General features: G+C 53.9%; 1 protein-coding gene across 6 annotated transcripts in view; it reads left to right on the top strand.

The window, feature by feature from the left end:
- The window catches only part of LOC123774404 (mucin-2), a 163,116-nt gene that overhangs the window by 23,281 nt on the left and 113,824 nt on the right, over nucleotides 1-26,011 (top strand). For 3 of the 6 annotated variants that reach the window (XM_045768656.2, XM_045768659.2, XM_045768658.2), the window contains exons 2-3: nucleotides 12,892-12,921; nucleotides 24,907-24,981. The gene's annotated coding sequence lies outside the window, so the exon portion shown is untranslated. The remainder of the gene's footprint in view (nucleotides 1-12,891; nucleotides 12,922-24,906; nucleotides 24,982-26,011) is intronic. The other 3 variants (XM_069307819.1, XM_045768657.2, XM_045768660.2) reach the window with 1 other exon arrangement.

The raw sequence follows: 26,011 nt of genomic DNA, 5'->3' as shown, positions 1-26,011 counted from the left end.
CAAGTATATGAGTGGGATTGGGTGGTTATAGATAGGAGCTGCCTCGTATGGGCCAATAGGCCTTCTGCAGTTACCTTTGTTCTTATGTTTATGCTAATAAGCAGCCTAGCCAAAGCACTCAATTATTGCTCTCATCAAACTACATATTTACGGGCTATTCATGCCCGTGCCACCTCTTGGGTGGCTTAACCTGACCTCACCTGTCCCAGGTGAGGACAGGTGGGAGTGTCCCAGGTGAGGACAGGTGGGAGTGTCCCAGGTGAGGGCAGGTGAGTGTCCCAGGTGAGGACAGGTGAGTGTCCCAGGTGAGGACAGGTGAGTGTCCCAGGTGAGGACAGGTGAGTGTCCCAGGTGAGTGGGAGTGAGAAACATGAGAAAATTAGGTGCACAAAACCATTGATTTTGTCCCCTTCCCCTCGCAAGTTCTGGGTGAAGTTTTAGGGGAGCTTACCTTAGTCCGGCCCTGCCCTAGCCTCTCCCTCCTGGGGGTGGTGGGTAGGACCTGGGGGCAGCGCTCCCCACCCCTGCCTAAGGGATCTCTGGACGCGCCTACTGCTTCTGGCCACCTCTGCTTCGGGCCACCTCTGCTTCGGTCTACGGGTAGATATGGCCAGTATGGCTCCAGTAGACATGATCTACCGCCTAGCGGGGCGGGTCTACGGGCACTCCAACCCGCTAAGGGCCCACGGAGCCCGCCAGGGGCCCACGGAGCCCAATAAGAGCCCGCCAGGGGCCCAGGGAGCCCAATAAGAGCCCGCTAAGGGCCCACGGAGCCGACAAAGAGTCCGCTAAGGGCCCACGGAGCCCATCTTGAGTCCCTTGGTAACGAGGAAGACAGCATGCACCACGGTGGACGACATAAGGGCGTGGGTCGATACTCAGGGCGCCCCCTGAGGGAAAGGAAGATGAGGGGGGAGGGACAGGGGGGCGAGGGGGGGGAATTCTTCAGCTGCCCCCCAAGTTAATTACGCATTTTGGGTGGCCAGGCCGCCATCTGCTGGCCGGGGGGGTGGGGGGGGGGTGTCTGCTTGCGCTTGTCTCATGGCTGCTGGTGACGGGGGGGGGGGGGACTGGCCTCTAACAGCCTTGTAACAGCCCTGTAACAGCCTTGTGACAGTCTTGTGACAGTCCTGTGACAGTCCTGTAACAGCCTTGTAACAGCCCTGTAACAGCCTTGTGACAGTCCTGTAACAGCCTTGTGACAGTCTTGTGACAGTCCTGTAACAGCCTTGTAACAGCCCTGTAACAGCCTTGTGACAGTCTTGTGACAGCCCTGTAACAGCCTTGTGACAGTCTTGTGACAGTCCTGTAACAGCCTTGTAACAGCCCTGTAACAGCCTTGTGACAGTCTTGTGACAGCCCTGTAACGGCCTTGTAACAGCCCTGTAACAGCCTTGTAACACACTCACACCTCCCCCTTTTCTCCACCCATCCTATGTTGGCCCCATACCCCCATGTTGTCATCATTATGTGTTCAAACTTAGAGCAAAATCTGGAGGTACTGGTGTAGGGTCTCAGTTAACCTAACCTGTTAACCCAACCTGCTAACTTAACCTATTAACCCAACCTGTTAACTCAATCTGTTAGCCCAACCAGTTAAGCTAACCAGTTATCTCGCGGTAATACAATATTGATACAACCGGGTTTTCTTCCTATTGGGGAGTGTTGTACATGCTGCTATGGCTGTGTCCATATATGTGTGCAATTGCATATATATATTAGGTGATTTAGTGGGGGTTAGGTCATGTACAAGGGAACTTGGCCTCTAGTGACTTCTTTAGAGTCATGCATGGAACTCTGAAGGACCTGGTTATCTTGAGGTTATCTTGAGATGATTTCGGGGCTTTAGTGTCCCCGCGGCCCGGTCCTCGACCAGGCCACCACCCCCAGGAAGCAGCCCGTGACAGCTGACTAACTCCCAGGTACCTATTTACTGCTAGGTAACAGGGGTATTCAGGGTGAAAGAAACTTTGCCCATTTGTTTCTGCCTCGTGCGGGAATCGAACCCGCGCCACAGAATTACGAGTCCTGCGCGCTATCCACCAGGCTATGAGGCCCCCCAAATCTGGGGCCAGATTTACGAAGCAGTTACGCAAGCACTTACGAACCTGGGGCCTGATTCACGAAGCAGTTACGCAAGCACTTACGAACCTGGGGCCAGATTCACGAAGCAGTTACGCAAGCACTTACGAACCTGGGGCCAGATTCACGAAACAGTGACGCAAGCACTTACGAACGTGTACATCTTTCCTCAATCTTTGAAGGCTTTGGTTACATTTATTAAACAGTTTACAAGCATGAAAACTTGCCAATCAACTGTTGTTATTGTTATAAACAGCCTCCAGGTGCTTCGGAGCTCATTAACTGTTTAATAATTGTAAACAAAGCCGCCAAAGATTGAGAAAAACAGGTTCGTAAGTGCTTGCGTAACTGCCTCGTGAACCTGGCCCCAGGTTCGTAAGTGCTTGCGTAACTGCTTCGTGAATCTGGCCGCTGGTCAACCGGGCTGTGGTGGATACATGGGCCTGCGGGCCGCTCCAAGCAACAGCCTGGTTATCTTGAGGTTATCTTGAGATGATTTCGGGGCTTTAGTGTCCCCGCGGCCCGGTCCTCGACCAGGCCTCCACCCCCAGGAAGCAGCCCCTGACAGCTGACTAACACCCAGGTACCTATTTTACTGCTAGGTAACAGGGGCATAGGGTGAAAGAAACTCTGCCCATTGTTTCTCGCCGGCGCTTGGGATCGAACCCAGGACCACAGGATCACAAATCCAGCGTGCTGTCCGCTCGCTGGGTATGTAGTCAACTAAATTGTGCTTTCAGGGGGTCGAGCTTCGGCTCCTTGGTCCCGCCTCTCAACTGGTGTAGAGGGCGGGGGTGTGTGGGGTGGGGTGGAGGGGTGGGTGGGGGTTACTGGGTATGTGATGGTGTTTGTGTGAGAGGTGAGAGCAGGGGGAGGGGGTTGGTGGGGGGAGAGGGGGTGGGGTAGCACGTGACTGCCGCCAGCCTAGACACCCCCCCTATCACACCCCCACCACCACCCCCCCCCTACCACACCCCCACCACCACACCCCCACCACCACCCCACACCCCCCCCCCCCCAACCTCAACCAACAAACCACCACATTCAACCCTGTTTTCTTGCTGTACCCGCTCCTGCTGCTGTTGCTGTACCCGCTCCTGCTGCTGTTGCTGTACCCGCTCCTGCTGCTGTTGCTTTACCCGCTCCTGCTGCTGTTGCTGTACCCGCTCCTGCTGCTGTTGCTGTACCCGCTCCTGCTGCTGTTGCTGTACCCGCTCCTGCTGCTGGTGCTGTACCCGCTCCTGCTGCTGTTGCTGTACCCGCTCCTGCTGCTGGTGCTGTACCCGCTCCTGCTGCTGTTGCTGTACCCGCTCCTGCTGCTGTTGCTGTACCCGCTCCTGCTGCTGTTGCTGTACCCGCTCCTGCTGCTGGTGCTGTACCCGCTCCTGCTGCTGTTGCTGTACCCGCTCCTGCTGCTGTTGCTGTACCCGCTCCTGCTGCTGTTGCTGTACCCGCTCCTGCTGCTGTTGCTGTACCCGCTGCTCCTGCTCTTCTTACTGTCTGCCTCTGCTTCCTGTTGTTGCTGTACCCGCTGCCGCTGCTATACCTGCTGGTTGCTGTACCCGCTGCTGCTGTTGTTGCTGTACCCGCTGCCGCTGCTATACCTGCTGGTTGCTGTACCCGCTGCTGCTGTTGTTGCTGTACCCGCTGCTGCTGTTGTTGTTGTACCCGCTCCTGCTGCTGTTGCTGTACCCGCTGCTGCTGCTTTACCTGCTGTTGCTGTATCCGCTCCTGCTGCTCTTGTTACTGTCTGCTGTGTCTGCCTCTGCTTCCTGCTGTGAGGATGGTGGTGGTACTCTGCTGAAGCTTGTGTCTGCTGCCACAAGTGCTAAGCGAGTGTATAGTTTAGTGTGCAGGTGCAGCGCCTAACAGCCTGCTGGATCACACTAATTACACACCGGGACTCATACCTGGAGAGGCTTTCGGGAGTTCTACTGCCCAAGAAAGGCTTGACTTGTGAGAGTTTGGTCCACCAGGCTGTTGCTTGAAGCGGCCCGCAGGTTCCAGCAATATTTCTAATGCTTCCTGGGAGGGTGTTGAACAGCTGTGGACCTCTGATGTTCAGTGTTCTATGATTGTGCCTATGGCACCTCTGCTCTTCACTGGACCTCTGGTGTTCAGACAGTGTTCTCTGATTGTGCCTATGGCACCTCTGCTCTTCACTGGACCCAGGCCGGGCTTGGGGAGTAGAAGTCCCCTTGAAACCCTCTGCAGGTGTGTTGCAGGTGTGCATCCGGGTGCACACCTGACCTGACACAGGTGTGTAGTAGTGACAGTGGAGAATGACAGCTGAGCCGTCCTGTAGACATATCTTATCATATCTTCCCTCCCTCATTATCCCCCCCCCCCACCATCACCATAAGGGAGCCGGTCGGCCGAGCGGACAGCACGCTGGACTTATGATCCTGTGGTCCTGGGTTCGATCCCAGGCGCCGGCGAGAAACAATGGGCAGAGTTTCTTTCATCCTATGCCTCCTGTTACCTAGCAGTAAAATAGGTACCTGGGTGTTAGTCAGCTGTCACGGGCTGCTTCCTGGGGGTGGAGGCCTGGTCGAGGACCGGGCTGCGGGGACACTAAAGCCCCGAAATCATCTCAAGATAACCTCAAGATAACCCTGTCAATTCCCCTGAGAATTTTGTAGGTGGTGATCATGTCTCCCCTTACTCTTCTGTTTTCCAGAGACGTGAGGTTCAGCTCCTTTAGCCTTTCCTTGTAGCTCATACCTCTCAGTTCCGGGACCAGTCTGGTGGCATACCGCTGGATCTTCTCTAACTTTGTCTTGTGTTTAGGTATGGACTCCAGGCTGGAGCTGCATACTCCAGGATTGGTCTGACATAAGGTGTGGTTCAGGCTAAGAGGGTCACTCACCCCCATGAATATCCCCCCTCCCCCCACACCTGTCCTAACTCCCTACAGCTGTTCTCTCCCACACCTGCTAGTGGTGGGAAGGGGGGCCGGCGCCCCCTCACCAAGACTGCGTGACACGTTACCTTTCACCAGCGACTCTTCCCTGCCCATCCCTGCCCATCCCTACACATCCCTACACATCCCTGCCCATCCCTGCCCATCCCTACCCATCCCTGCCCATCCCTGCCCACATCTGTACCCTTGTATCAAGCAGGTTGTCAAGATACTTACCTTATCAAGAACCTGTTACCGGGTTCGATCCCCGGCGGAGGCGGAAACAAATGAGGGGTGGGTAGAGTTTGTTTTACCCTAATGCACCTGTTCACCTAGCAGCAAATAGGTACCTGGGAGTTAGACAGCTGCTACGGGCTGCTTCCTGGGGTTGTGTAACAAAAAGGAGGCCTATGTAACTATGAGAAGAAAAGCAGGTGGAGTCAGGTGTGTAGGTCTATCAGGCAGGTGGAGCCAGTTGTGTAGGTCTATCAGGCAGCTGGAGCCAGTTGTGTAGGTCTATCAGGCAGCTGGAGCCAGTTGTGAAGGTCTATCAGGCAGCTGGAGCCAGTTGTGTGGGTCTATCAGGCAGCTGGAGCCAGTTGTGTAGGTCTATCAGGCAGGTGGAGCCAGTTGTGTAGGTCTATCAGGCAGCTGGAGCCAGTTGTGAAGGTCTATCAGGCAGCTGGAGCCAGTTGTGTAGGTCTATCAGGCAGCTGGAGCCAGTTGTGTAGGTCTATCAGGCAGCTGGAGCCAGTTGTGTAGGTCTATCAGGCAGCTGGAGCCAGTTGTGTAGGTCTATCAGGCAGCTGGAGCCAGTTGTGTAGGTCTATCAGGCAGCTGGAGCCAGTTGTGTAGGTCTATCAGGCAGGTGGAGCCAGTTGTGAAGGCAGCTGTGGGGGGCCTGTAAGCCTGTGTCACGTGTGTAAATACATGGTAGTGAAAACACTGTTGAAGGCAGTCAGGTGTGTGTGTTGGGGGGAGGAGGGGTCGATGCACACCTTCCACAGCTCCAGATGGTGCAACACTACCCACAACTTAACACCCTCCACACCTGCCTACACCTGCACACCGATCGTGATGGAATAGCCTGGTAGGGAGCCGTGTCACACCTGCCTGCTTTCTCTCTCCCCTCCCCATTCTCTCACCCCTCCCCCGCCCTCTCTCACCCCTCCCTCAGCCCGCCCTCAGCCCTCCCCCGCCCTCTCTCACCCCTCCCTCAGCCCTCTCTCACCCCTCCCTCAGCCCGCCCTCAGCCCTCCCCCGCCCCTGGGGAGAGTGAGGGCGGGGGGGGAGGGGTAATGAGGGGTCCGGCCGGTCATCACGGGTGAGGGGCAGGATCACGGAATCAATCAATCGATCTGTCGGCAACCTTGGCGCCCCTGGGGCGGGCGTGGGCGGCCAGCAGGGCGGGTGTGGGCGGCCAGCACGCCCACGGCCACTCATAGCACGCCCATGAGCATCCAAGCGCGCACAGGCATCCCACGTCACTAGAAAGAAGTTAGGGGGAGACATGATCACTACCTACAAGATTCTCAGGGGAATAGATAGGGTAGATAAAGGCATTCAACACTGTTGGGACGCGAACAAGGGGACACAGGTGGAAACTGAGTACCCAAATGAGCCACAGGGACGTTAGAAAGAACTTGTTCAGTGTTAAGAGTAGTTAACAGGTGGAGTGTATTAGGCAGTGATGTGGTGGAGGCTGACTCCATACACAGTTTATAATGTAGATATGATAGAGCCCAGTAGGCTCAGGAACCTGTACACCAGTTGATTGACGGTTGAGAGGCGGGACTAAAGAGCCAAAGCTCAACCCCCGCAAGCACAACTAGGTGAGTACACACCACACACACACACACACACACACACACACACACACACACACACACACACACACACACACACACACACACACACACACACACACACACACACACACACTCCCTCTCTCTCTCTCTTTCTCTCTCTCTCTTTCTCTCTCTCTCTCTTTCTCTCTCTCTCTCTTTCTCTCTCTCCCCCCTCCCCCTCCCTCCCCCCCCCCCCACAGTTCCTCAGCCATCACGTCTCCATCATGCAAAATAAAACCAAAATAAATCCGGATTTGTAATGGAGCGTTCGCTTGTCCATCTTGAATCCGTTTTCTGTTATTTACGTTCCCATAAAAGGTCGCTGGAGTCTAGTCTATCGCAGTTACATTACTTGTTCCCACTTTACACCAACTTAAAGTGTTAAACACGTGTTTGGGTGAGAGGAGAGAGAGAGAGGGGGAAGGAGAGAGAGGGAGAGGGGGGGAGAGAGAGGGGGTGAGAGAAAGAGAGGGGGGGGGGAGAGAGAGAGAGAGGGAGGGAGGGAGAGAGAGAGGGAGGGAGAGGCCGGGAGAGACTTGGGGGTTGATAACACGCCAGACCTGTCCCCTGAAGCCCATATCAAGAGGATAACATCAGCGGCATATGCCAGGTTGGCTAACATAAGAACGACATTCAGAAACTTGTGTAAGGAATCTTTCAGAACTTTGAATACCACATATGTCACCAATTCTGGAGTATGCAGCTCCAGCATGGAGTCCATATCTAGTCAAGGATAAGACTAAACTGGAAAAGGTTCAAAGGTTTGCCACCAGACTAGTACCCGAGCTGAGAGGTATGAGCTACGAGGAGAGACTACGGGAATTAAACCTCACGTCGCTGGAAGAAAGAAGAGTTAAAGGAGACATGATCACCACATACAAGATTCTCAGATGAATTGATAGGGTATATAATGATAATTTATTAAACACAGGAATCTCGCGCACTAGGGGACACAGGTGGAAACTGAGTACCCACATGAGCCACAGAGACGTTAGAAAGAACTTTTTTAGTGTCAGAGTAGTTAACAGGTGGAATGCATTAGGCAGTGATGTGGTGGAGGCTGACTCCATATACAGTTTCAAGTGTAGATATGATAAGAGCCCAGTAGGCTCAGGAACCTGTACACCAGTTGATTGACGGTTGAGAGGCGGGACCAAAGAGCCAGAGCTCAACCCCCGCAAGCACAACTAGACAAGTACCCCCCCCCCCCTAACAGTCCCATAGCGGCGCTGAACCAGACAAAAATGGAAGTGGAATGGTTGAGATAAAAAAAAAACACAACTCCGGAATCAACAGGTTGGCAATATTTACAAAAAGTTGTCGGCAGTTGCCAGCGAGTCAATTGTCCATTGAGCATTGCTGGCGGCTAAGAGACTTAACCCATTACGTCACATTTAACCCCTTATCTCCATTACCACTCCGTAAAAAATGTAACGTTTTCGCCTCACCAAAAGCGTTAGATCCTAGACGTTAAGCGTTAGGCCTCTTGACACGTCAATATGGCGGGAATTTTTAAATTCTCTAAACCGCCCAGATTTGGCGGGAAATGTGGAGTGTAAGAGGTTGTTGTTTGTGGTTGTTAGTTACACCACGTGTTGCTTAGTGTGTGTTGTTTGTGTACGCCAGAGCTGTCTTGGGCGTCTGCGTCTGCTCCTGCGTCACCACGTTCATTCTCTGCGTCTCTTGCGTCACTGTGATGATTCATAGCGTCACTAGAGAGAAAGAAAGAGAGCAAGCGCCAGAGAAAGAGAGAGCAAGAGCCAGAGAGAGAGAGAGCAAGAGCCAGAGAGAGAGAGAGAATAAGAGCCAGAGAGAGAGAGTAAGAGCCAGAGAGAAAGAGAGAGCAAGAGCCAGAGAGAAAGAGAGAGCAAGAGCCAGAGAGAAAGAGAGAGCAAGAGCCAGAGAGAAAGAGAGAGCAAGAGCCAGAGAGAAAGAGAGAGCAAGAGCCAGAGAGAAAGAGAGAGCAAGAGCCAGAGAAAGAGAGAGCAAGAACCAGAGAAAGAGAGAGCAAGAACCAGAGAGAAAGAGAGAGCAAGAGCCAGAGAGAAAGAGAAAGCAAGAGCCAGAGAGCAAGAGCCAGAGAGGAACAAGAAACAACCACCACCCCATCAAGAGCTAGTGTTGTGGTACAGTGTTGCCAAGTAGCAGTTGTTCATTCAGAATTTCTTGTTCAGTGTTACCATAATTATATCCTCAATACACACTGTTGCCATCTTACAACCGCTAGGCTATGTTTTTGTCCGCTAGGCTTTTTTGTTCCTCTTGGAATGTGTTTGTTCTCTACCGAAATATAGATGGTATTTGCTGTTTTTGTTCCATGGGGGTTGATGAGCTGGTTGCCAAGGTTGGGGTTCAGCTCCTGGGCTCGTATTTGGCCTGTGTGTATGGGGAGTTTGAATTGGTTTTTGGGGGTTAATTTTCAATTGTGGGTTATTGACACTTCTTCATCTACCATTACCCCTACATAAACCCCTTTAATCACCCCGTCTAACGACCACCCCGTCTAACGACCACCCCGTCTAACGACCCCCCCCCTAGGTCAGCACCTGGTTCTCAAACGCCTCTGGCGGATGATCTGATATTGTTACAAAGCTGCAATTTACTTGGTAATACTCCTCCTCGCTCTCTTTTTCCCTCTCTCTCTCTGTCTCTGTGTCTGTGTCTCTCTGTCTCTGTCTGCCTCCTCTCTGTCTCTGTCTGCCTCCTCTCTCTGTCTCTGTCTGCCTCCTCTCTCTGTCTCTGTCTGTCTCCTCTCTCTGTCTGTCTGTCTCCTCTCTCTGTCTCTCTCTCTCTCTCTCTCTCTCTCTCTCTCTCTCTCTCTCTCTCTCTGTCTCTGTCTCTGTCTCTGTCTCTGTCTCTCTCTCTCTCTCTCTCTCTCTCTCTCTCTCTCTCTCTCTCTGTCTGTCTCTGTTTCTCTCTGTCTCTCTCTCTCTCTCTGTCTGTCTCTGTTTCTCTCTGTTCTCTCTCTCTCTCTCTCTCTCTCTCTCTCTCTCTCTCTCTCTCTCTCTCTCTCTCTCTCTCTCTCTCTCTCTCTCTCTCTCTCTCTCTCTCTCTCACACACACACAATATCTCTCACAACCTTGAACTTGAAACTCCGGAGTTCTCAGTTAGGGTATTACTTCCTCCCTCTACAATCCTCTATACCACCCTTACCACTACTCATATATGCCTCTAAGACAAGTACATATCTACTTTAACAAACACACTCGACAAAGACAGCACTAGACGGGGTATATATAGAGTTAAAACAAAGATACAAGTGTATATACAAACGCTGGGTGTTGCCATCCAGGTGGTCATCATTTGACTTAAAGTTGGAAATTGTTGATAAGTAGGTGCGGGGTTGCCAGATGTCACCCGCGGTCTTGTCCAACTTTCATTCATGGTGTTTGGCGTAAGTCATTGTTACGCGGCGTATTGGTGGCTGGTTCTGTTGTGTCTGGGAGGTGATTGGTGATTTAGGGGCCATGGACGGTACGTTGGCCTGACGGGAAGGGACGGGTTCTGTCCAGCGACAGATGGAGAAAAGGAGAGGGTTTAAAGAGAAAGTTGGCAACTGTGCGGAAGCAGTTAGCGGATATCAATTTAAATCGCACATTTCTGGTCAGACGTGCGGCCTTGCCTCCAGCCCTGCTACACGCATGCGCGCGCGTGTGTGTACACTCACACGCACGTGTGTGTGTGTGTGTGTGTGTGTGTGTGTGTGTGTGTGTGTGTGTGTGAGTGATGTGGTGGAGGCTGACTCCATACACAGTTTCAAGTGTAGATATGATAGAGCCCAATAGGCTCAGGAATCTGTACACCATTTGATTGACAGTTGAGAGGCGGGACCAAAGAGCCAAAGCTCAACCTCCAGCAAACACAACTAGGTAACCACACACACACACACACACACACACACACACACACACACACACACACACACACACACACACACACACACACACACACACACACACACACACACAGGTTACCGAGTACACACACTAAGGTATTATTTGTGCTTGCGTAATAAGCGTAAAGGCAGTGGTGTGTACTCGCCGTTCTGTGTGTGCGTGTGTGTGTGCGTGCGTGTGTGTGTGTGTGTGTGCGCGGGGGGGGGGGTGTAGAGTTAAGCAGGGTACAAGTTGGGGTTGATACAGGTTCACCTGGTACACGTGGCTGGCGTTACGCTGATACATGTGACTGTGGGGGGTGGGGGGTTGTAGGGGGGTCAGGGGGGACCGTTATAATTATGGGGTGTCCTTACCTCTGAAGTCATCGTGACTCAGCCATTTACAGGTTTTTGCAGATCTATGCTGGTCCACACCTGCCCCGGGGGCCTCTACACACCTGTCTGGGGTCTCCACACACCTGCCTGGTGCCTCCACACACCTGCCCGGGGCCTCCACACACCTGGTTGATGGGGTTCTGGGAGTTGTTCTACTGCCCAAGCCCGGCCCGAGGCCAGGCTTGGCTTGTGAGAGTTTGGTCCACCAGGCTGTTGCTTGGAGCGGCCCGCAGGCCCACATATACCTGGTTGATGGGGTTCTGGGAGTTGTTCTACTGCCCAAGCCCGGCCCGAGGCCAGGCTTGACTTGTGAGAGTTTGGTCCACCAGGCTGTTGCTTGGAGCGGCCCGCAGGCCCACATATACCTGGTTGATGGGGTTCTGGGAGTTCTTCTACTCCCCAAGCCCGGCCCGAGGCCAGGCTTGACTTGTGAGAGTTTGGTCCACCAGGTTGTTGCTTGGAGCGGCCCGCAGGCCCACATATACCTGGTTGATGGGGTTCTGGGAGTTCTTCTACTCCCCAAGCCCGGCCCGAGGCCAGGCTTCACTTGTGAGAGTTTGGTCCACCAGGCTGTTGCTTGGAGCGGCCCGCAGGCCCACATATACCTGGTTGATGGGGTTCTGGGAGTTCTTCTACTGCCCAAGCCCGGCCCGAGGCCAGGCTTGACTTGTGAGAGTTTGGTCCACCAGGCTGTTGCTTGGAGCGGCCCGCAGGCCCACATACCCACCACAGCCCGGCTGATCCGGAACTTCTCTTAGAAAACCGTCCAGTTTTCTCTTGAAGATGTCCACGGTAGGGAGCCGGTCGGCCGAGCGGACAGCACGCGGGACTTGTGAGCCTGTGGTCCTGGGTTCGATCCCAGGCGCCGGCGAGAAACAATGGGCAGAGTTTCTTTCACCCTATGCCCCTGTTACCTAGCAGTAAAATAGGTATCTGGGTGTTAGTCAGCTGTCACGGGCTGCTTCCTGGGGGTGGAGGCCTGGTCGAGGACCGGGCCGCGGGGACACTAAAAAGCCCCGAAATCATCTCAAGATAACCTCAAGATAACGGTTGTTCCGGCAATATTTCTTATGCTCGCTGGGAGGACGTTGAACAACCGCGGACCTCTGATGTTTATACAGTGTTCTCTGATTGTGCCTATGGCACCTCTGCTCTTCACTGGACCTCTGATGTTTATACAGTGTTCTCTGATTGTGCCTATGGCACCTCTGCTCTTCACTGGTTCTATTCTACATTTTCTTCCATGTCGTTCACTCCAGTACGTTGTTATTTTACTGTGTAGATTTGGTACTTGGCCCTCCAGTATCTTCCAGGTGTATATTATTTGGTATCTCTCTCGTCTCCTTTCTAGAGAGTACATTTGGAGAGCTTTGAGACGATCCCAATAATTTAGGTGTTTTATCTCGTCTATGCGTGCCGTATATGTTCTCTGTATTCCCTCTATTTCAGCAATCTCTCCTGCTCTGAAGGGGGAAGTGAGTACTGAGCAGTACTCAAGACGGGACAACACAAGTGACTTGAAGAGTACAACCATTGTGATGGGATCCCTGGATTTGAAAGTTCTCGTAATCCATCCTATCATTTTTCTGGCTGACGCAATATTTGCTTGGTTATGCTCCCTAAACGTTAGGTCGTCAGACATTATTATTCCCAAATTCTTTACATGCTGTTTTCCTACTATGGGCACGTTTGATTGTGTTTTGTACTCTGTATTATGTTTAAGGTCCTCATTTTTGCCGTACCTGAGTACCTGGAATTCTAAAGTTGATAATTTTCTGTTTTTTTTTAGGTAAGCCGAATTGACGAGGACGTGTTGAGGGTGAGTACCAGTGGTTACTGTGACAGTTTGGTGGTTGTAAACAGTAGTTACTGTGGTAGTTTGGTGGTTGTAAACAGTAGTTACTGTGGTAGTTTGGTGGATATAAACAGTAGTTACTGTGACAGTTTGGTGGTTGTAAACAGTAGTTACTGTGGTAGTTTGGTGGATATAAACAGTAGTTACTGTGACATTTGGTGGTTGTAATACGCGAGGACATCACAGTAACATGGTATATCTATGAGTGTGGAGCAGGTGGGTGGCCATTCCATCCAGCGGTCGACCCCAAAGACACATTTAACAATTTTAACATGCTGTTCATTCAAAATAGGAATTTTCTCAAATATAAATTAATATTGTTATATATTATTGTGCATATTTAGCCACTGGTTAGGTGTTAGGTGTGAACAAATGATGAATGCGTGTGTGGGGTCGACCGCTGGATGGAATGGACTCGAGTCGAGGACGGGTTGGCACTTACACAAGCACTTGCTAACCTGTTCATCTTTTCTCAGTCTTTGGGGGGCGACATTGTTTACATTAAACAGCTGACGAGCTGGAGAAGCACCAGTTTGTAACAATAACAACAGTTGATTGGCCAGTTTACTCTTTCGTAAACTGTAATTTTAAATAAATGTAAACTAGTGAAGTGGTGACGGTGGTCCGGGAGTACTCACCTAGTTGTGCTTGCAGGGGTTGAGCTCTGGCTCTTTGGTCCCGCCTCTCAACTGTCAATCAATAGGTGTACAGGTTCCTGAGCCTACTGGGCTCTATCATATCTACACTTGAAACTGTGTATGGAGTCAGCCTCCACCACATCACTGCCTAATGCATTCCATTTGTCAACCACTCTGACACTAAAAAGTTCTTTCTAATATCTATGTGGCTTATTTGGGCACTCAGTTTCCACCTGTGTCCCCTTGTGCGTGTGCCCCTTGTGCGTGTGCCCCTTGTGCGTGTGTCCCTTGTGTTAAATAGTCTTTATCTACCCTGTCGATTCCCTTGAGGATCTTGAATGTGGTGAATGGGGGTGTGGGAGTGGGGGCGGGGGTGTGGGAGTGGGGGCGGGGGTGTGGGAGTGGGGGTGTGGGAGTGGGGGCGGGGGTGTGGGAGTGGTGGCGGGGGTGTGGGAGTGGTGGCGGGGGTGTGGGAGTGGGGGCGGGGGTGTGGGAGTGGGGGCGGGGGTGTGGGAGTGGTGGCGGGGGTGTGGGAGTGGGGGCGGGGCTGTGGGAGTGGCGGCGGGGGTGTGGGAGTGGGGGCGGGGGTGTGGGAGTGGTGGCGGGGGTGTGGGAGTGGTGGCGGGGGTGTGGGAGTGGTGGCGGGGGTGTGGGAGTGGGGGCGGGGGTGTGGGAGTGGTGGCGGGGGTGTGGGAGTGGGGGCGGGGGTGTGGGAGTGGGGGCGGGGGAGTGGGAGTGGGGGCGGGGGTGTGGGAGTGGGGGCGGGGGTGTGGGAGTGGTGGCGGGGGTGTGGGAGTGGGGGCGGGGGTGTGGGAGTGGCGGCGGGGGTGTGGGAGTGGGGGCGGGGGTGTGGGAGTGGGGGCGGGGGTGTGGGAGTGGGGGCGGGGGTGTGGGAGTGGTGGCGGGGGTGTGGGAGTGGGGGCGGGGGTGTGGGAGTGGGGACGGGGGTGTGGGAGTGGGGGCGGGGGTGTGGGAGTGGGGGCGGGGGAGTGACTGCTATTTTAACCTAGGGGGCAGCAGTACCCGGGCCGCCGGGAGCGTGACGCCTCGCATACCGCCCGGGGAACCCTGCCTGCTTGCCGTGCTTGCTCCTCCCCTGCCCTGCTCTACCGTGCTCTACCTGCCTGCTTGCCCTGCCTGCCTGCTTGCCAAGCCCTGCTCTGCCTGCCTGCTTGCCCTGCCTGCCCTGCTTGTGCCCTGCTTGCTTGTGCCCTGCTTGCTCCTGCCCTGATTGCTCTTGCCCTGCCCTGCTTGTCAAGCCCTGCTCTGCCTGCCTGCTTGCCCTGCCCTGCCTGCCCTGCTTGCCCTGTCTACCCTACTTTACCCCTGCCCTGCCGTGATACACTGGTGGCCATCCCTGATGTGTTTACAGTAAATACCCGCCCTATGTGGGGCAGGGTAGGTGGTGGTGGTGGGGGTCGTGTAAGACACGGGCGAGGAGGGGCGTCGCCGTGGTGAACTGTGGGGGGGGGGGGGGGGAGGGGCACGGAGGTCACGTCCAGAACTCCCCCCCCCCCGTCCCCCCTCTCCGGCCGAGCCTCGACCCTGTGGCCAGGCTTCGGGCGAACCTGAAGGTACACCGCCTTAGGGCACTAGCGGCCCCACAAGGACTCGCTCCTGTCTGAAGATCCAACCGCAAAATGGTCAACTTCTGGTCAACTCTGACCTGAAGTCCCCAGGGGAGAGTATCCCCTTCTCTCCCCCAGGGGAGAGTATCCCCTTCTCTTCCCCAGGGAGAGGTGAGGTGGAGACCTCCGGCCAGCGCCAAGGGTGACCCTGTAGCCCCTTGCAAGATGGTCCACAAGCATTCCTGACTTTAATCTACTCAGACCTGCCCTGAAGTGCCCAGAAATCTTCTTCTCCTGAGAGATATGTACCCATGGAGCCGATCGGCCGAGCTGAGAGCACACTGTACTTGTGATCCTGTGGTCCTGGGTTCGATCCCAGGCGCCGGCGAGAAACAATGGGCAGAGTTTTTCACCCTATGCCCCTGTTACCTAGCAGTAAAATAGGTACCTGGCTGTTAGTCAGCTGTCACGGGCTGCTTCCTGGGGGTGGAGGCCTGGTCGAGGACCGGGCCGCGGGGACACTAAAAAGCCCCGAAATCATCTCAAGAAGATATCATCTCAAGATAACCCCTATTTTGTACGATGTGACACATGAAGAAAACGGGATGCAACAAGTAACCTAAGTCCCTTTGGACTTTCAGAATGAAGATACCGAAAGTCCATAACATTGAAAATGTCCCCAGACGATCTCGACAACCTTCCTGTCGCGAAGTCCACCGCGGGATCACCATAGACCGTGCTGCTTGGAACTTTTTGTTCCCAAAAACCGTATTTTATTACGAAATACACAATATTTCACAAACGTGAACATGGAGAAAAAACCTATTAAATGAAGTCCCAAGGAATAACTGGTCAAGAAATAAGATGTAAATGACAGGACAAACAATGCAAGAGTTTAACAGTTAACCCAAATGCTTAGCCAAGCCCAGGTCAGTGTGCCCAAGGTGGTGCCCCAAGGGAGGGGTGTGGGGCATGACCTTGGGGGTGAGGGTAGCTCTACGGTACTCTTGGGTACTCTGCCCACTGGGGGTCCCATACCCCAGCCACAGGTCCCCAGTACCTGGTATTGATACTGGTAATGGCTCAAAAGGGCCACCACTTACGGGCTATTCATGCCCGTGCCATCATTTGGCTGGCTTAATCTTTGTCAATCAAACAATCCCATTACACTGCTACAGCTTCGTGTCATCCTAGCATGATATCTCATGTTTTAGGGTTATGTATGATATCAGTCGTATCTTGCGCTCGGTAATGGGTTACAACATGATCTTTACATATGGCCAACCAGGTTGTAGTGGATATGTGGGCCTGCGGGCCGCTCCAAGCAACAGCCTGGTGGACCAAGTTATCTCAAATCAAGCCTGGCTTCGGGCTTGGGGAGTGGGACAACTCTCAGACCACCCTCCAGATATAAGGTAAATCCAGGCAGACTTGGGAGGGATGCCAGGGCAAGCAAATGATGCCCAACTACTTCAACCGTCGGGGATCGAACGCCGACTTGCAGAAAAGCGCGGGGTTGGGTTAGGAGGTAGTTGTGCTAGCCCCGTGGATCAATGTCATCCTATGGGTCAACCAAGCTGTTGGTGGATGGCGTTACACGCAGCGTGACGTCTGAATCACAGTCTGGATGATCAGGGGAGCCTTTTTTGGTGTTTATGAAGTTAGTTCTTTAGTGGGTGAGAGATGGGCGGCGGTGGTGGCGGGCACTGGAAACAGGTGTCAACATTATGCCCCCACACGAGGAAGAGTGCCCAAGTGTTGGCACTCTGGGCACGGCTACTGAGTGCCACACACACACACACACACAGCTCTATGGTAGCCACAGAGATATTAGAAAGAACTTTTTTAGTGTCAGAGTGGTTGACAAATGGAATGCATTAGGCAGTGATGTGGTGGAGGCTGACTCCATACACAGTTTCAAGTGTAGATATGATAGAGCCCAATAGGCTCAGGAACCTGTACACCTGTTGATTGACAGTTGAGAGGCGGGACCAAAGAGCCAGAGCTCAACCCCCGCAAGTACAACTAGGTGAGTACACACACACACACACACACACACACACGCTGCCACACACACACACACACACACACACACACACACACACACACACACACACACACACACACACACACACACACACACACACACACACACACATGACTTCAAACACCGGTTAGCTGTGAAAAAATAAACATCCCAAAGGTGCTGTACAGAGGTCAGACCACGGACCCCAGTCGTGGTCTGGGGTCCCTGGTGGTGGTCTGGGGTCCCTGGTGGTGGTCTGGGGTCCCTGGTGGTGGTCTGGGGTCCCTGGTGGTGGTCTGGGGTCCCTGGTGGTGGTCTGGGGTCCACGGTGGTGGTCTGGGGTCCCTGGTGGTGGTCTGGGGTCCCTGGTGGTGGTCTGGGGTCCCTGGTGGTGGTCTGGGGTACCTGGTGGTGGTCTGGGGTACCTGGTGGTGGTCTGGGGTCCCTGGTGGTGGTCTGGGGTCCCTGGTGGTGGTCTGGGGTCCCTGGTGGTGGTCTGGGGTCCACGGTGGTGGTCTGGGGGTCCACGGTGGTGGCCTGGGGTCCCTGGTGGTGGCCTGGGGTCCCTGGTGGTGGTCTGGGGTCCACGGTGGTGGTCTGGGGTCCACGCTGGTGGTCTGGGGTCCACGCTGGTGGTCTGGGGTCCACGCTGATGGCCTGGGATCCACGGTGGTGGTCTGGGGTCCACGGTGGTGGCCTGGGGTCCACGCTGGTGGTCTGGGGTCCACGCTAGTGGTCTGGGGGTCCACGGTGGTGGCCTGGGGTCCACGGTGGTGGCCTGGGGTCCACGGTGGTGGTCTGGGGTCCACGGTGGTGGCCTGGGGTCCACGGTGGTGGCCTGGGGTCCACGGTGGTGGTCTGGGGTCCACGCTGGTGGTCTGGGGGCCACGGTGGTGGCCTGGGGTCCACGGGGACTGCTCCTCGCTCCAACATTTTGCCGTCCTCATACCCCGAGCGCCCCCCCGCCCCGCCCCCCGTGTCCTTGGACCCCCTCCGGGGGGATAGTGGCTGTAATCCATCGTCCCAGACCCCCCCTGCTTCCCCCCCCCCCCCCCGCCAGGGTCGCGCACCACCCCAGCGGTTGTCGGGCAGACCCGGGGCCGAGCTACGATGCGCAGTTGCACACGGAACAGCTGGGCCGTGCTGCGATGCGCAGTTGAACGCCGACGATTAGCCTGGGCAAGCGGCGGTGGTTGCTGCTGCACGTCGGCCAGCAGCAGCAGCAGCAGCAGCAGGAGCAGCCGCCGCCCTGCCGCTGTTCTTCCCGGGGGGCGTGTTGCCCAACGTGGGTCATCGCGCCTTCACGTGGCCCGGACCCGCGGTAATGCGCTCTCTCACCCCACTGTCTCTCTCCTCCTGCTGCTGCTTCTCCTGCTGGCCCCTGCTGCTGCTGCTCCTTGGCACCGCTGCTCTGTACCCCAGGGCACAGTCCTTGTACAACTGCTCTGTACACCAGGGCACAGTCCTTGCACCACTGCTCTGTACCCCAGGGCACAGTCCTTACACCGCTGCACTGTACCCCAGGGCACAGTCCTTGCACCGCTGCTCTGTACCCCAGGGCACAGTCCTTGCACCGCTGCTCTGTACCCCAGGGTACAGTCCTTGCACCACTGCTCTGTACCCCAGGGTACAGTCCTTGCACCACTGCTCTGTACCCCAGGGTACAGTCCTTGCACCGCTGCTCTGTACACCAGGGCACAGTCCTTGCACCACTGCTCTGTACCCCAGGGCACAGTCCTTACACCGCTGCACTGTACCCCAGGGCACAGTCCTTGCACCGCTGCTCTGTACCCCAGGGTACAGTCCTTGCACCACTGCTCTGTACCCCAGGGCACAGTCCTTGCACCGCTGCTCTGTACCCCAGGGTACAGTCCTTGCACCACTGCTCTGTACCCCAGGGCACAGTCCTTGCACCGCTAAGATAATTAGGCTAAAGATAAATCCTGGCATTTATTATTATTATTAACAAAGTTAAATTACAATTTTGCCTAATCTGAGGAATTCAATAAGGTCAAATTAGTGAGGATAATGCTGGCATTCACACCAACCACAAATTCATTTAAACAGGAAATTGTCATACAAGAATCCACAAAATTATCTTCTAACTAGGTATATTAATGGACTAAACATGATAGGAAATCCAGAACAGTGACAACTTAATAGGACTTAGAGCCCGGAGTCAACGCGTCCGTCTCTCTTGATGTCCATTAACCGACTGACGATTTAAAGCAGCCTCCCCCTACCCGCGCGTTTAGATCTAGACAATGTTGACAGATTTCTAACGACTTTTCTGTTAATAATTCCAATATTCCCAACTGATTCTTGCCAAGTGTTGAATATAGTGTCTGTCTTATATTGCCATGTTTATCAATCTCTATTAGATTGTTTATGCATATATAATCCACAATATAGATTCTAGCTTGAGAGGTGTAGACGTGGCAGCGTCGCATCAGCTGATTGTGTGGACCGATTTGGAAATAAGTGTCCCTCCCCCCATCTGGGGAGGGGGGGGGGGGAAGGTTAGTAAGTGCTTGCGTAACTGCTTTGTGAATCTGGCCCCAGGTTCGTAAGTACTTGCGTGACTGCTTCGTGAATCTGGCCCCAGGTTCGTAAGTACTTGCGTGACTGCTTCGTGAATCTGGCTCCAGGTTTGTAAGTGCCTGCGTAACTGCTTCGTGAATCTGGCCCCAGGTTCGTAAGTACTTGCGTGACTGCTTCGTGAATCTGGCCCCAGGTTCGTAAATGCTTGCGTAACTACTTCGTGAATCTGGCCCCAGGTTCGTAAGTGCTTGCGTAACTGCTTCGTGAATCTGGCCCCAGGTTCGTAAGTGCTTGCGTAACTACTTCGTGAATCTGGCCCCAGGTTCGTAAGTGCTTGCATAACTACTTCATGAATCTGGCCCCAGGTTCGTAAGTGCTTGCATAACTAGTTCATGAATCTGGCCCCCAGGTTCGTAAGTGCTTGCGTAACTGCTTCGTGAATCTGGCCCCAGGTTCGTAAGTGCTTGCGTAACTGCTTCGTGAATCTGGCCCCAGGTTCGTAAGTGCTTGCGTAACTACTTCGTGAATCTGGCCCCAGGTTCGTAAGTGCTTGCATAACTACTTCATGAATCTGGCCCCCAGGTTCGTAAGTGCTTGCGTAACTGCTTCGTGAATCTGGCCCCAGGTTCGTAAGTGCCTGCGTAACTACTTCGTGAATCTGGCCCCAGGTTCGTAAGTGCTTGCGTAACTGCTTCGTGAATCTGGCCCCAGGTTCGTAAGTGCTTGCGTAACTGCTTCGTGAATCTGGCCCCAGGTTCGTAAGTGCTTGCGTAACTACTTCGTGAATCTGGCCCCAGGTTCGTAAGTGCTTGCATAACTACTTCATGAATCTGGCCCCCAGGTTCGTAAGTGCTTGCGTAACTGCTTCGTGAATCTGGCCCCAGGTTCGTAAGTGCCTGCGTAACTACTTCGTGAATCTGGCCCCAGGTTCGTAAGTGCTTGCGTAACTGCTTCGTGAATCTGGCCCCAGGTTCGTAAGTGCTTGCATAACTACTTCATGAATCTGGCCCCCAGGTTCGTAAGTGCTTGCGTAACTGCTTCGTGAATCTGGCCCCAGGTTCGTAAGTGCTTGCGTAACTACTTCGTGAATCTGGCCCCAGGTTCGTAAGTGCTTGCGTAACTACTTCATGAATCTGGCCCCCAGGTTCGTAAGTGCTTGCGTAACTGCTTCGTGAATCTGGCCCCCAGGTTCGTAAGTGCTTGCGTAACTGCTTCATGAATCTGGCCCCAGGTTCGTAAGTGCTTGCGTAACTGCTTCGTGAATCTGGCCCCAGGTTCGTAAGTGCTTGCGTAACTACTTCGTGAATCTGGCCCCAGGTTCGTAAGTGCTTGCGTAACTGCTTCGTGAATCTGGCCCCAGGTTCGTAAGTGCTTGCGTAACTGCTTCGTGAATCTGGCCCCAGGTTCGTAAGTGCTTGCGTAACTACTTCGTGAATCTGGCCCCAGGTTCGTAAGTGCTTGCATAACTACTTCATGAATCTGGCCCCCAGGTTCGTAAGTGCTTGCGTAACTACTTCGTGAATCTGGCCCCAGGTTCGTAAGTGCCTGCGTAACTACTTCGTGAATCTGGCCCCAGGTTCGACAAAGAATGTCAGAATAGGTACATTGTAACCCACAAGGCATAAGGTTCCTGGTAATTAGAGACCTAACTACCATAAAGACCTTTTAGCCTAGTACAAGCAGTTCTCGTAATAGAACGTCGCATTTTAACGTATATTCTACCTACTACGACCACTATCACCTGGTACCCGCTACCACGACCACTTCTCCATAACGACTACCCCTCCGCCACGACCACCCCTCCCCGGAGGGGGGTTAGGGGGGGGTAGAGAGACCGTAAATAACTTGAGTCACCACCAAGGCTCTCCGTGGCCCTGTTACCGGGGGCACGGCTGGCACCCCCCCCCCCTGGCCTGGCCCCCGGTGTGGCCCCCGTGGTGTGGGTCCGTGGGTGTGGCCCCCGGGGTGTGGGTCCGTGGGTGTGGGCCCCCGGAGCGTGGGTCCGTGGGTGTGGGTCCCGGGGCGTGGGTCCATGGGTGTGGCCCCCCGGGGTGTGGGTCCATGGGTGTGGCCCCCCGGGGTGTGGGTCCGTGGGTGTGACCCCGGGGCGTGGGTGTGGCCCCCGGGGCGTGGGTCCGTGGGTGTGGCCCCGGGGTGTAGGTCCGTGGGTGTGGCCCCCGGGGTGTGGGTCCGGCACCGGGTGTGGGTCCGTGGGTGTGGCCCCCGGGGGTGTGGGTTCGTGGGTGTGGCCCCGGGGTGTAGGTCTGTGGGTGTGGCCCCCGGGGCGTGGGACCGTGGGTGTGGCCCCGGGGCAGGTGGTGGCCAGGGGCCAGGTGGTGGCCAGGGCCAGGTGGTGGCCAGGTGGTGGCCAGGGCCAGGTGGTGGCCAGGGCCAGGTGGTGGCCAGGGCCAGGTGGTGGCCAGGGCCAGGTGGTGGCCAGGGCCAGGTGGTGGCCAGGGGCCAGGTGGTGGCCAGGGGCCAGGTGGTGGCCAGGGCCAGGTGGTGGCCAGGGCCAGGTGGTGGCCAGGGCCAGGTGGTGGCCAGGGCCAGGTGGTGGCCAGGGGCCAGGTGGTGGCCAGGGGCCAGGTGGTGGCCAGGGCCAGGTGGTGGCCAGGGCCAGGTGGTGGCCAGGGGCCAGGTGGTGGCCAGGGCCAGGTGGTGGCCAGGGGCCAGGTGGTGGCCAGGGCCAGGTGGTGGCCAGGGGCCAGGTGGTGGCCAGGGCCAGGTGGTGGCCAGGGCCAGGTGGTGGCCAGGTGGTGGCCAGAGTTTATGCGTGTAAGGCCATAATCGTCTTATACCGGAACCCGATCAAGTACTTACCAACAATCAAGTGTCGTTTAATAATTCTGGCACTTGTGCCTGTGGACGTGTGGGTGCCTGCTGCTACTGGTGTCCAGGGTGGCACTCCTGGCACTCTCAACACCCGGGAACTTGAAAACACTTACACTCTGACACACAGCCCCCACTCCCCATGTGAGGGGGTTGTCGCCCCCCTCTTTTAATAAATTGCGTTTTTATATTACTCTAAGTTATCACAAGTCGAGCTCAGGGGGTAGAACTACTCCCGAAACCCTATTCAGGTATATTCCAGGTACTACTGCTCATAATTAAGGAAAGGAAAAAGTTATTTTCTCTCACACAAGACCTGGCATCCGACAGCCGAAGAATCTGGCAAGTGGGAAAAAATTCTATGGGAATTGATCCGAAATTTTCCTGAATATCATTCTTCTAGAAGACTTCAATCTTTCACATTTAATTTGGAAGATGTGGTGTCAATACCCCACAAGCATCGTTAGAAAGTTGCCAAGTTCAACATTGCAGGGAGCAGGAGAGATTGTTGAAATAGAGGGAATACAGAGAACATATTGGGCACGTATAGACGAGATAAAACACCTAAATTATTCGTCTCAGGGAGGAAAAAACTCTTGAAACCGTCTCCAGGTATGCTCCAGGTATATGTGGGTCTACAGGAAGATTGCTGTAGTCTGCCTGAGGGAGAAGGTACAGGAATTAAGCAGAGGACTGCTAGCTGTCACGCTGCTAACCGCTAGACTGCTGCTCCCTGTAGCTACCTCACGGCGGCCCCGTCTTCCTCTCTCAGGCCTTGAAAGTCGATTAGTGGACACGTGCTGTGGCGCAGTGGTGGTGTGGCTGAGGGGAGCCGGTCGGCCGAGCGGACAGCACGCTGGACTTGTGATACTGTGGTCCTGGCTTCGATCCCAGGCGCCGGGGAGAAACAATGGGCAGAGTTTTTCACCCTATGCCCCTGTTACCTAGCAGTAAAATAGGTACCTGGGTGTTAGTTAGCTGTCACAGGCTGCTTCCTGGGGGTGGAGGCCTGGTCGAGGACCGGGCCGCGGGGACACTAAAAGCCCCGAAATCATCTCAAGATAACCTCAAGATAACCCCACACACACACACACACACACACACACACAGAGGAAGCAGGCCGTAGCAATAATCTAACTCCCAGTTACCTATTTACTACTAGGTGAACAGGAGCATCAGGAAACAAACTCTGCCCAATTGTTTCCACCATCGCCGGGGATCGATCCCCTAGGACTACGAATCCTGAGAGCTCTCCACTCAGCCGTCAGGCCCCCCAGTGTGTATATGTGTTAAGTATTGAGCGTTGCTATACGTTATAATCCAGTGTACTGTCGGGGCCCCCCTGGGCCCTGTTCCCAAATTTACACATCCCCAAGTGATTCCTTAATCCATGATGATCAGCTTTAGGGATATTGACACCGCCCAGTAGCGGTGTGATGGATGTGTGGGCATGCAGGGCGCTAGAACCAATAGTCTGTTGCGTCAAGTGATTATATGCGTCCCTCAGGTTCGTAAGTGCTTGCGTAACTGCTTCGTGGATCTGGCCCCCTGATGGACCTAAAACTTCTTAACATTATATATATATATATATATATATATATATATATATATATATATATATATATATATATATATATATATATATATATACATACGATTTTAACCAACAGAAAACGATCCTTGTGGGAAGATGTTGTTCAGGGGTAACTATACAGTTGGCAGCCGGGTCCCTTGGACCGGCTCAGTTCGTGTCCGTTCGGCCCTTGTCACCATTATCTTGAGGTTATCTTGAGATGATTTCGGGGCTTTAGTGTCCCTGCGGCCCGGTCCTCGACCAGGCCTCCACCCCCAGGAAGCAGCCCGTGACAGCTGACTAACACCCAGGTACCTATTTTACTGCTAGGTAACAGGGGTATAGAGTGAAAGAAACTGTCTGTTTCCGCCATTACCAGGGATTGATCCCCCGGACTCTAGGATTACGAATCCCGAGCGTTGTTCACTCAGCCACCAGGCCTCATAAATGGTCATATTTTGTTCATTAAGTAGCTGGCTGATCCTGGTCGTCCAGACTGTTGTGGAATGTATAACGCCATGTATAATGTTTCTTTAGTCATATAACTTCTAATTGTGTATATAGTGGAGGCTGCCACAACCCCCCCCCTACAATCCCCCCCCCCTATAACCACCCCCCTACAACCACACCCTCCCCCCCCCAACCACAACAAGACTAGCAGGGGGGCATAAAGAGCTTTGCCACTCCCCCATAGCCACAGTTAGGTCAGTCATCATTAATCAAATGCCATATATGCCGTACTTGTGTATGTACATCAGTTGTGTATTGTTCTAGGTGAGTGTATTGGCCAGGGCGGTGATGACGCACCAGTGACGCAACTCTTGATGCAACTTTTGACGCATCTCTGACGTAAGTAATCAATATTTGCTTTTCAAGTACAGTTTTCAGCCATTTACAAATGTATAATCCCATCCTAAAATTTTATATATATATATATATATATATATATATATATATATATATATATATATATATCTGAAAGAAGCGCCAGAGAAGACCAGGAGGCAAGGCAGGAAGTGCAAAAATGCCTCGTTCCAAAATAGAGGTGCAACAGGTATGCTGAGACGATTCCCTAATGGCCCCCAAGACTCTTTAAACACTCTCCCTCTAACTATACCTTTTAGTGGTTCCGGGGATCAACGCCCTCACGGCCCAGTCTCTGACACTCGAGTATTTTGCAGCAAATGTAAATTATTATGTATGTATCTTGAAGTTGTCTTGAGGTTATCTTGAGATGATTTCGGGGCTTAGCGGCCCGGTCCTCGACCAGGCCTCCTTTTTGTTACACACCCCCAGGAAGCAGCCCGTGACAGCTGTCTAACTCCCAGGTACCTATTTAATGCTAGGTGAACAAGGGCATCAAGGTGAAAGAAACTGCCCATTTGTTTCCACCTCCACCGGAGATCGAACCCGGAACCTCAGGACTACGAATCCCGAGCGCTGTCCACTCAGCCATCAGGTTCCCCCCCCCTAGTGTAATCTACACAGGATGGTACAGTACTATAGTTGTATCATTGTATAGATGAAGTGTACTGTAGTTGTTGATGTGAAAGAGTACTGGAGCAAGCACAGTACCCTGGGGGACTGTGGAGCAAGCACAGTACTCTGGAGGACTGTGCAGCAAGCACAGTACTCTGAGGGTACTGTGCAGCAAGCACAGTACCCTGGGGGACTGTGGAACAAGCACAGTACCCTGGGGGACTGTGGAGCAAGCACAGTACCCTGGGGGACTGTGGAGCAAGCACAGTACCCTGAGGGTACTGTGGAGCAAGCACAGTACCCTGGGGGACTGTGGAGCAAGCACAGTACCCTGGGGGACTGTGGAGCAAGCACAGTACCCTGGGGGACTGTGGAGCAAGCACAGTACCCTGAGGGTACT

The sequence above is a fragment of the Procambarus clarkii genome, chromosome 61, assembly GCF_040958095.1.
Source record: "Procambarus clarkii isolate CNS0578487 chromosome 61, FALCON_Pclarkii_2.0, whole genome shotgun sequence".
Classification (NCBI taxonomy): domain Eukaryota; kingdom Metazoa; phylum Arthropoda; class Malacostraca; order Decapoda; family Cambaridae; genus Procambarus; species Procambarus clarkii.
Note: the sequence above shows the minus strand (reverse complement) of the source record. Positions and strands in the feature narration are given on the sequence as shown.